A 10,890-nucleotide genomic window follows, 5' to 3' on the forward strand; every position below is an offset into this window, starting at 1 on the left:
GAAACTTATTCCCCGTTTTGTAGTCCAAATCAAATTTTGAGATGTGTTGGTAAGGTTGCATATGATCTTGATTTGCCAAATGAGTTGCCATCGGTGCATCCGATTTTCCATATCTCTATGTTGAAAGAGTATGTTGGAGATCCGATATCAATAATTACCCTGGAAGGGTTTGAAGTGAAAGAGAACATTTCTTATGAAGAAGTTTCGGTTGAGATCTTAGACTGGCAAGTTACGAGATTGAGGACCAAAGAGGTTGCTTCCATTAAGGTGTTATGGAGAAACAATCTAGTTGAGGCTACTACTTGGGAGGCCGAGGCCGATATGATGTCCTGATATCCTCATCTTTTTCATCCTATTCTACTTGAGGTAATGAGTACCTTTTGGTTTGTTTATGTTTGAAGTCATGTGTGTTTTATGTGTTCCCATGATTTCCTTAAATTTGCATGTTCGTGAAAAGAAATAGCTTAAGTTTTGAAAGAAATGGCTTTTATGTATTATTTTCCTCATGTTGTTGAGAATTGAGTATGAGTTGCTTATAGTCTTCATGAGATGAGTTTTAGAATATGCCTTGACTTGGACTGGAGATCCCCTCCTTGAATTTGTGCTTTTTGAGATTGAATTGCATTTAGGCCCCATGAGATAGTGTTGAGCATTGTTTTGAGTCGGAGATGATAGTTCCTCCTTGAACATGAGAAGTGTTATGATTTCATGCATATTGGGTTGCTAGAAGTAGTTCCTACTCCCTTATGGTGCATTGAGTATGTTTAGCTTGGAGATGAAGTTCCTCCACAGTTGCCTGCATTTAGATGAGTTGTATGCATGATGTGCTGCTAGTCTTGAGTCTTTTTATCTAGAAACGTTCTTTGAATCTCATTCGAGGACAAATGATCCAAGGGGGAGATAATGTAACACCCTGTATCCTGAAGAGTAAAGTTAGCTATTTTTTAGGATTTCCAGGTGGCACCCACGAGGGCCAACCATTCCAGTGGTTAAACCCATGCCCCGTTGGTGTACCTCGTGGATGACCACCATTGAGATTGCCTGAGGCAGTGAACCACGACCGGGTCCATAGCTCATGGTTAAGGGTATGTCATGGCCCAAAGTCACTGTCAAGACCACGCCTGATCAGGACAGACTATAGGTCCATCCACGATCCGTCTGCAAGGTCTCGTTGGTAGGATTGTTGGGACGATTAAATTGATAGTCAACATAAGACATAAGGTAGAAGCATAATCAAGATATAATAAGAATCATAGTGAAAGAGAAATACTCCTAAGTAACCTCAGTTACTCTTAGCCAAGACTTAGGTCATCTGCCTCTATTCAAGCTTACATCATGGAAGGCATATATAGCAACACTCCAATTCAATCATCATCATAACATAATCACCTTAGTCATACTTACTTTTAAATACATGGGGATTCGCCTAAATGCCTAGCTTATAAAGGCTAATGGGTATTTGCCTCTTGCCTTACTTACTTTAAGATTGCGGGTACTCGCGCTTCCACAACCTCATCATATGACACGGGTACTCACCTCCACATCATTTCATAAATAGCATGGGTACTCGCCTCCATGTCCATTCATCATGGTAGGAATATGGGTACTAACCTCTTGTTCAATTCTAAGGAGTATGAGAATCACATCATATCCTTGCATATGGAAGTCGAGGGTAATCGCCTCTAGCCTCATCATTCATTGAGTATTTTAGTCTAGATTCATTTTAGGTGAGAAATCCTTTCAACCTAGATCATTCATGTGAGCAAACCTTTCATATACATACAATCATGCTTACCAATTCATTATAGGAAGTATCCCTTCCGTACTACAACATCAACAATCGACAAGTCATAGTCTAGTATTTACTCTCAAAGCACTATATCTCATGATCATCTTCTATGATTTACTCTCAAGCAATTACAAACATATTAATCATATATGCTTCAATCTTAAAAAATTCTAGTCATAAATTATCAATCCTATAAGGATGTATCTAACCCATAGAGTTTCCCTCATATGGCATCAAACTCAACTATATCAATTCAACCCTAAAATCATAGGATAGGCATGGGTACATGTAATTTAATCCTAAATACATGAAATTCTATCAATTCAATCATAAATAATCATAATCCACTCAATTGGATCAATATTCATCATAACATAAAGCAATAGAACAATAAGTGTAAAAACGTCTTTCAAGTCCAAAAGTTTCATAAAGGAAAGTGGGATTCTAGACTTGTCTCATTATAGCCATCTATTACAATACTTGAATCAAATAGGGTCACAGCCCATACAACATAATACGAAAAGGAAATTCAAGAAATGACTACTAAAAGATAATATCCGTCCTCGAATCCTGAGGACACACCAACAAGCTAGGTGAATAAGCAATCCAAGCTTCTAGCCACTATGATGACCACCTTGGGAACTGGACCCTAACTTGGGGAAAAAGTAGGAAAAGCATGAGTTAGTACAAAAATGCACTAAGTATGATAGCCATGCATAAAAACATGCTAAAAAGGACATTTTAGTTGAATGCCTGTAATTTACTAAGTTAAAACTTCACTTTGAAGATAGTGGAATAAGTCATAAGCATATTCATTACATAGATCATCATAACATAAGAGGAACATATCATAAATTCCCTTAAAGCATACTTGTGCAATGCATGAATAAGACCCCATAATCTCACCATGCTAAGTAAAGCTTCTTAAGCAACTATCATTCATAATTCATATTCTTGTTCATATATTATTTTCATATTGGGGAATAAGCCTTAACCGACATAGACCATGTGAGCTTAACATGGAATCCTGTGTCTACCCCACACCGAAAAGGGGTTTCTCTACTTGCCTAAGGTAGAACCATACTCTTAGCTTAGGTGGATGCACTAGCTAAATCCTATGAGGGAACATAGTTTATGAGATAAGAAGATTGCTACTAGAAACCCGGACTCTACTAAGGTAGAAGGTTTCCATCTCCTCAGATACATACTTTGGGAACCCGGACTCAACTAAGGTAGAAAGAACCCATTTGGAAATTCGGACTCAACTAGTGTAAAAGCTTTCATTGGAAAGTTGGACTCAACTAGCGTACAAGCTTCTATCTCATATTCAATATCCACTGGGTGCTAAGCATTAATTCCAATTGAGTTCATATTAAGTCTTGACTTAAGTTCATATTTATGGAATAATGTCTTGACACTCAATCCAAATAACTCATACTATAGCTCATTAGATCATGCATGAGAATAACCCTCCACCGCCTATGTCTACATAATGATCCAATATGTAGAAAGCCTTTCAACCCTAGAATCATCATATTGTGAGAAAACCTTTCACATCATATCATATTAATGCATAAGTGTGTATATGAGAATAACCTTTCAACAACACAACAACTAGATCATGATCATATTCACTTTACTCTTAAAGTGTTCTTAAAGCATATACTAAACTTCATAATTCAAGCGTTATATCATAATTTTCCCTTTCAAGGACCAAGGCTCATATTGTATCGACACATCTAGAATTCACTACATTATGCATGGATAATTACATAATTCAAGTAGCTCAATTACTACAAGTATAATCTCATAATACTTTTCTTTCATCAATTCACCCACATCACAAGATCATAAATTAGGGATATGGGGATTTCATGGATTCTTGGGGGTTTCAACAAAAAACTATAATAAATCATCAATTCAATCATAATATCAAGTAATTCAAATATTAGAATCATTTTTAAAACGAATCAATGACTTGGAGTCGAACCCTAACTTTTGGAGAATTTCTATCTTGAAATTAGAGCTTTGAAGGGGCTCCATGGATGAAGGTCATCCATGGATGAAGGACTACCATACCTTAGCAATGAAATTCAATTAAATTGAGTAGAAAACCTTGCTCCTTCAACCCTAGCTCCAACTTCCTTCTTCTTCTTCCTTGATGTTCTAGAGAGAAATTTTTTGGAGAAAAGTGGGTTTCATTTTGGAATTTAGGAATAATAAGGAGGATGACTAAATTTAGGGTTCTTAAATTAATATATAGTTAGTCTTAATTAGAATAAAATGGCATCACTTAATATTAATTAAAATCAGAAAACCCCAAAGTGCCCCTAAACTTAACTGCCAAAAAGCAGTATCACATGGACACCCACGACCACGGTCTGTGAATGGACCCACATGGCGTGTTGACAACCGTGGTCTTGACAGAGACTTTTGGCCATCTACGACCCATTGACCTATAGAGCTGTAATGACCCGAGAGCACCCCCTAGCCATTACATGCGTATTCGACCTCTTGAAGGTCTCATACAAGCCTTAGCATTTATTCATCGCATAAATCATAAAAGTCACTAAGAATTTAAAAACTTTCCTTACAAAGAAGACATTTCATTAAAAATAGCAAACGGAAGACTTTCTAGACTTTATGCATGATGTCTCAAAACCATCTAATAGTTGAATCCAACAATGGGACTAAGCCCATACAAAACATAAACACAATACTAGAAATACATCAAAAGGAACATGTCCTCGAATCTATGAGGACTCACCAAGTCTTCATCGTCAACACTTAGAAACCTATCAAGCAGCCATAACATGTCACTATCTCCCAATCCTACACTTTAGTCAAAAAGGGAAAGAAAGCGGTTAGTACAATTAAGTACTAAGTATGGAGACCATGCAAAAACATTCTTCAACAGACATTTACAAGGAATATATGCTTTCATATCATTTTTTATAAAACCTTCACTTCACAAGTATAAGAGATATAATACAAGTCAACATTCGCATATAAGACCATAGCCAACCATACACATACTCAACATATCCATATCCAACCCATGCTTAACTTTATAAGAACACGTGTCATTTCATTACCATAGGACCTCTACCTAATATAACCTTAAGAAACGCTTGAGTGAGACAAGAAGTGACCGCCCATACAACCACTTCAAGCACACTTAAGTGTTCCTCAAGATTACCTTAGATAAGGACATTTACTTTAGAACATAACATCAATAGACCGACATTCTTTAAGAAATCACTTAAGAGACCTTCAAGCACATAAGGGGACTTTCACATAATAGTCGTTAGACTTAGGGAACTCACTTTAGTATCTTCAAAGCCTACTCGTGCGATGTATAGATAGCATCTCATACTACTAACTACATGTTGTAGAAACTATTCAATAACTAAAGTGCACATCCCACATGATGGGAATAGGCATAACCGACATAGACCATACTAGCTAGGCATGGAATCCGGAGTCTATCCTACTCCGTGGAGGTTCTTCTACTTGCCAAGGGTAGAACTAGTAAGCAACCCATGCAGGCACATGGTTTGGGGAATGTCCAAGGAAGTCCATTGTGCCTAATCTCATACTCAACTAGGCCACCTTCCTAACCACATCCACTCAATGCTAGCCTTGTTTCCCATAGAATATTCAATCACATAAGTACTAGAGAGGGTTCCTTTTCTAGTTCAACCAACTAATAGTACCTCTTCCCAAGAAAGGCCCCATTTCTTAGTCATAGCCAATCAAGGATCATAAGGATAGCTCATTTAACTTTCTTAGATAAGAATTCTCATGTCGTTCCAGCTCCATCCAACTCTAAGTCTATCATTTCACTCAAGAAGGGAACATCGCCCTAAGGCCTATCCTTCAAGGTTATACATTTAGTTAGGAAAGCTAGACTTATAAAAGGGCACCATTTCTTAGTTCTGTCGATTCAAGTCTTGGCCTAGAGTTCCTCTTTCAGCATTTATAGAAAGGGCACCATTTCTTAGTTCTAGCCCACTTCACACATTCATGCATTCAAGAATTTAAGTAACAAGAAGAGACACTTTAGTCTACTAACCAAGTCACAACATTATCATTTGAGGACACTTCATAATCTAACATCATCACATATATACCTCATGAGAAATCATACTTTAGATCACAATGCCATCCACTTTACATAGGATCATCACAAGATCACATAAACTCATTCACATTATATCTTCACATATAGCTTCACACAAAACTTTACATATAGCTGCATATAGGACTTTAAATATAGCCTCATTTATACATAATAACACAACAATACTCATATAATGCCCTTCATGATCACAATCATAGTTCTAGATCAACAAGCAACACTTCCACCAAAGGTGGATCCAACCTAAGAAACAATTATAACAATATTAATAGATCAAGCCATCTTACCACCTTTCAAAGGCCATAAGCCACAATACTCAATTTCATGCCAATTATACAATATTCATCAAGTTTAGGTCAACTTACCCTCTTTCCATAGCTATCTTCATCATCCTCATATTTCAACAATTAACAATACAATAACAATGATAATAACAACATTTAACTGTACAAGCTAAGCTATACAATATCCAATAACCAACATAAAGGCTAAATCCCAACTTATGAACATTCAAGGCTACTACCTCACATTATACAATTCAATAACAATTTACAGCAATTCAACATAGCTAAGATCATATAAGAACAGCCCACATCAAACCCCTCAATAATCCTTCATCAGATACTCAAAATCATTAAACCCACTTTAGGCCAAATGTAAAGAATTTGAGAAGACATGGGTTAACAAAGATTTCTTTCTTAAAATCATAAATAATCATTAATAACAACATGAAACATCGTTTGAATATATTTAATGCAAGAACCCATGCTTAGAATTTGAAATAGGGTTTTGTGTATTTGAAAAACCTTGAAAACCTTTTGATTGGGCTCCTTGAATGAAAGAATAATCAAGGATAAAGGATCCCCATACCTTAATCATCAAGAACCAAATGAAATTGAAGAAGAAATCAGTAGCCACCATTAACCCTAGCTCCATCTTTCACCTTGAGCTTCCATGGGGTTTTTGAGAGAGTTTGAGAGAGGGAGGGTTTTGAATTTAGGAGAATGACTTCAAAAAAATAGACTTTAAATGTTTAAATATACTTAAAAACACTTAAAACAATAACCTAAGGTACCCAAACTATCCCTCACTTAGTTGGACCCTTTAATGAAGTAAAAATAGATTTCTGAATTTCTGCATTTTCGTCGCGGACTGAGCTATTCCCCGAAGATATTTGGAATTAAATTTTGAGACAGTAGAGTCTGTGACACGACCGCGTCGCGAACTGACTTTTTTCTCCTTGGGGGAGCAACTGCGCGACGGTCCTCTATTCCGTCCAAGTGCAATTTGCAAGCTGCCTTGGCAGCTTGCTTGGCTAAGGTTGGGGTCCTCCTCAGGGCCCCTTAGGGTGGCCCCGGGGCATCGTATTCGAACGTTTTGACCCTAGAAACATATATTTACCTATTTTAAACCTTTTCACCAGATTATTCCATCATACGACACTCCCAAACCTGCCCAAAACCTAAGGACACACTAGAACACATTCTTCTCTAGTTTTCGAAAGTCGTGGTCGTCCCTTGGCGTTTGACTTCCAAACGCTTTAAACTGACTAAAAAGGCTATTCTTCATTATTTTATCAAGTTATTAATGCATAGGACCCATGTGAGCCTCTACTTTATCTTACTTCATTTTGAGGGACGTTACAATATCCCCCACTTGGGAACATTCGTCCTCGAATGACACTTAAACACTTTTCAGGGAAAACGACCAAAGTATACAGTCCATACTCATGCATACCATAATATAAACCATACACATAATAAAGAGGAACATCACTCCACATCAAAGTCCAACAATAACTTCATGCAATTCAAGGAAGTAGGCACAACATCTACTAACTCCTTATGCATCATCTTTACCTTTTCTCATGCTATTGGAGGAACTTCCTTCTCTAATTCACATCATGCTCATTCCGACATTGTTAAGAAAATTATGCAATTTTCTTATAAAAGCACAATATGCAACTTCTCAATAACACATAAGGCATACTAAGAAAGTCAACTCATGCAACATTTAGGCAAATCATTATAGATGCACATCAACATGAGGAACATAACTTTATGAAAAGCCATTTTCTTACTTTAACAAGAATTCATTTAAAACATGCCTAATATAAGGAGACCATGGAAAAACTCTTTTTCACCTAAGACTCCAAGACATGCTACAAGCTTCTAAGAACTCCTTATTTTAGGCTTAAATAGTCACATAAAGAAAAGGTAAGGATGCCAACACTCCTCAACCCCCTCACTACTCAACTTACCATCCTCCACTTAAGGGTAAACCAAGCTAAGGTCAACATGGACATGCCATAAGAATCTCAAGGGAGAGACCATCAATCTTACCAAAAACAATTCTCACCCAGCTCTTCAATACCCTAAACCTCTTGTAATGAGAACATTTTTCAAGCCTAGCTCATGACTGTAAAGATTCTCAAAAAGCCTAACCATAAAGACACAACATCCCCACATAGAAGGAACTCATACTAACTCTTTCAATTTCACCTCCTTCCGCCTTATGGATCACCATAACACTAAACTTTCATATTCATCACACCTATGCCCTTTAAAACACCACACTCCATCATCTTTTTCAACATATCTCAACTTACATATCTAAGTCGAATTACACCAATAACACACAAAACCATAAAGCAACCCATCCAACCTAGAGTCATCATCACAAACTTCCACACCACCTTCATCAAGTCACAAAACCATAGTTGGCCTCACAACCAACCTATTCCTCTCCCTCAACCCTTGCAACCACAAAGTCGCAAAGGCCACACTGTAAGGACCATCACATAAGGAACAAGGAAAGACATTATAGAGAGAAACTCCATGGAACGACTAAAAAAATGAAGAAGTGAAACTTTCTTAGCACCCAATAGCCTCTTATTCATAATGTGGCGCGCTTCACATTATGAACAAGACTCTACTAGATGGGGTTATGAGACAACCTAAGACCATACCGGGAACCTTATGCTCTGATACCAAGTTTGTAATGACCCGAGAGCATTCCCCTAGCCGTTACAACCGTATTCGATCTCTCGGAGGTCTCATACAAGCCTTAGCATTCATTCATCGCATCGATCATAAAAGTCACTAAGAATTTAAAAACATTCCTTACAAAGAAGACATTTCATTAAAAATAGCAAGCGGAAGACTTTCTAAACTTTATACATGATGTCTCAAAACCATCTAATACATGAATACAACAATGGGACTAAGCCCATACAAGACTTAAACACAATACTAGAAATACATCAAAAGGAACATGTAGGGTGTTGTCCTCGAATCTATGAGGACTCACCAAGTCTTCATCGTCAACACTTAGAAACCTATCAAGTAGCCATGACATGTCACCATCTCCCAATCCCTACACTTTACTCAAAAAGTGAAAGAAAGGAGTTAGCACATTTAAGTACTAAGTATAGAGACCATTCCAAAACATGCTTCAATAGACATTTACAAGGAATATATGCTTTCATATCATTTTTGATAAAACCTTTACTTCACAAGTATAAGAGATATAATACAAGTCAACATTCGCATATAAGACCATAGCCAACCAAACACACTCAACATATCCATATCCAACCCATGCTTACTTTATAAGAACACCTGCCATTTCATTACCATAGGCCCTCTACCTAATATAACCTTAAGACATGCTTGAGTGAGACAAGAAGTGATCGCCCATACAACTTCTTCGAGCACACTTAAGTGTTCCTCAAGATTACCTTAGATAAGGACATTTCCTTTACAACATAACGCAATAGACCAACATTCTTTAAGAAACCACTTAGGAGACCATCAAGCACATAAGGGGACTTTCACATAATAGTCGTTAGACTTAGGGAACTCACTTAAGTATCTTCAAATCCTACTTGTGTCGTATGTAGATAGCATCTCATACTACTAACTACACGTTGTAGAAACTATCCAATAACTATAGTGCACATACCACATGATGGGAATAGGCATAACCAACATAGACCATACTAGCTAGGCATGGAATCTGGAGTCTATCCTACTCCGTGGAGGTTGTTCTACTTGCCAAGGGTAAAACTAGTAAGCAACCCATGTAGGCACGTGGTTTGGGGGATGTCCAAGGAAGTTTATTGTGCCTAATCTCATACTCAACTGGGCCACCTTCCTAACCACATCCACTCGGTACTAGCCTTGTTTCCCATAGAATATTCAATCACATAAGTACTAGAGAGGGTTCCTTTTCTAGTTCAACCAACTCATAGTACCTCTTCCCAAGAAAGGCCCCATTTTTTAGTCATAGCCAATCAAGGTTCCTAAGGATAGCTCATTTAACTTTCTTAGATAAGGATTCTCACGCCGTTTCGGCTCCATCCATCTCTAAGTCTATCATTTCAATCAAAAAGGGAACATCGCCCTAAGGCCGATCCTTCAAGGTTATACATTTACTTAGGAAAGCTAGACTTATAAAAGGGCACCATTTCTTAGTTCTGTCGATTCAAGTCTTGGCCTAGAGTTCCTCTTTTAGCATTTATAGAAAGGGCACCATTTCTTAGTTTTAGCCCACTTTCCACATTCATGCATTCAAGACTTTAAGTAACAAGAAGAGACACTTTAGTCTACTAACCAAGTCACAACATTATCATTTGAGGACACTTCTTAATCCAACATCATCACATATATACCTCATGAGAAATCATACTTTAGATCACAATGCTATCCACTTTACATAGGATCATCACAAGATCACATAAACTCATTCACATCATATCTTCACATATAGCTTCACATAAAACTTTACATATAGCTTCATATAGGACTTTAAATATAGCCTCATTTATATATAATAACACAACAATACTCATATAATGCCCTTCATGGCCACAATCACAATTTTAGAGCAACAAGTAACACTTCCACCAAAGATGGATCCAACCTAAGAAACAATTATAACAATATTAATAGATCAATCC

The sequence above is a fragment of the Solanum stenotomum genome, chromosome 3 (assembly GCF_019186545.1).
Source record: "Solanum stenotomum isolate F172 chromosome 3, ASM1918654v1, whole genome shotgun sequence".
NCBI lineage: Eukaryota > Viridiplantae > Streptophyta > Magnoliopsida > Solanales > Solanaceae > Solanum > Solanum stenotomum.